This window comes from Propithecus coquereli, unplaced genomic scaffold (genome assembly GCF_000956105.1).
Source record: "Propithecus coquereli isolate 6110/MARCELLA unplaced genomic scaffold, Pcoq_1.0 Scaffold52, whole genome shotgun sequence".
In the NCBI taxonomy this organism is placed as follows: Eukaryota; Metazoa; Chordata; class Mammalia; order Primates; family Indriidae; genus Propithecus; species Propithecus coquereli.
Window position 1 is genome coordinate 3,839,908 of NW_012151063.1, and position 1,914 is coordinate 3,841,821.

Genomic DNA, 1,914 nt, shown 5'->3' on the forward strand with positions numbered 1-1,914 from the left:
AAAAAAAAAAAACAGCCCTCCTATCTGCCTGCCGGAACTAGCCTTTTAATTAACAGCTAAGTCAAAGTGCATCTGGCTGCACATAAAAATAATTCAAAGAACATCAACATCAGATGAAGGCAGCAGCCCACAACCATCACAGGAGAGGACAAAAACAGGGACACTCTGTGACCATTAAAAATGACCCAAAGCCTTTCCCCATCCACTGCTGTTTTTACTAAAGACAACTCAAGCCGTGCCGATTCTCTCACTCCCTGGCTAACAGCGATGGGCACCGCAATTACCCTGGCAGGGACCAGTCCAGAAACAAATTCTTGTTCCTTTTAACACTCCTAAAATCACCCAGTATAAGCCCAAACTCTTAATCAGCCCGTCTGCAGCCATCCCCAAGGTCGTTCACTGTTGCTGTGTGCTCTCCCTGTGTTGCAGCAAATTCCTGAACGCGACCTTCATAACAGATGTGATTCCCAGCGGTCTTTGATCACTGCACTTTGTCAGCTCTGGTACATGCAGCTATAGAACTATGCAATGTTTCTCCTTTCATTTTTTTTTTCTTTGCTCTCATTCTGTGTCATATCCCTGTCCCCACCACCCCTGAAAGGATGACAGTAATTGATTTCTCAAAACTGATAATGGCCGCAATGCTTCCCCTGCACACAGAGCCTTCTCATGGTGATCAGAGCCATCCTCACAGCTACATCTAGAGGGGACAGCTACGTCCATCCTTGCAACCCGTGAGCTGGGGACAGCTGAGATCCAGCGATATCCACATCACTCTGAGACCTTGCTGGAAACCCCGAGACCCAGTTCCATGCAGCCACAGCTGAGTTAGGATCTGCCCTTAAATCAGGCACCCCATCCTTTCCTAGGAACCCTAATGTTTGAGAACGACGGCTAAAGGTCCCAAGTGCAGTCACACCACGTTTGCGCAAACTTTGGCGTCTCCCAGTTGACTTCAGGACAGAGCCCAACCCCCTATCTTGTGATGGGAGGTCTTTTATCAACCACTTGCTGCCCCCTCATTTTTCATACAATACCTCAATTTTTCAGCCAAGACAAACCGGCCATGGTTTCCCAACTTCCTTAGTCTTGTCACTTCAAAGGTGTGGAAGTCTGTCCTACACCACCACATAGCACCCACCACTATTTTCTTCCACGTAGTCGGGAAGACCTGGCTTAGGGGCTGCTTCCTGCAGGACACCTCCCCACTCTTCGCAGCCGGTCAGGGGCTGTGTCCACACTCCTGTCGGCACCTTGAGTACCGTCTCAGCACCCACCCTCCACCTCTCTGTCTCTGCGCTTCTCTGCCTCTTTTTGATTCTTACGATGGAAGGAGCTTTTCCTTCCCGGGTAGTGCCACCCCCAGAACAGGGCATGGTACAATGAAGACGCTCAATAAAGGTTTGGATGAATGAACGAATGTATTAATATTTTTATCATTCCTTCCTTGAGTTATTCAGAATGGGCAAGAATGCATAAAGTGGTGAAAACAATAGAGTGACCCTTCCTCTAGCTGAAATTTGTTAAAGGGTTGACTTTGAATTCCTGAAGATGGCATTCCATTAAATATATATGTGTATATGTGTGTGTGTGTATATATGTGTGTGTGTGTATGTGTATATATGTGTGTGTGTATATATATATATGTGTGTGTGTGTGTATTTAATGGAAATGCCATCTTCAGAGATTTAAAGTGCATGCATATCTTCGAATATATATACATGCTTAAAATATACTCAAGTCTATACGTATGTGTGTATATGTGCGTGCACATATACTGCAACAGAATATGATCTCTTTCTTTCTCAAAATACTTTATTGTACTGGACTTACCTATTTTCAGACTGTAGTTGACCAAAGGTAAGTGAAAAAGCAAAAAGTAAAACCACAGCATAGGGGAGATTACATATATAT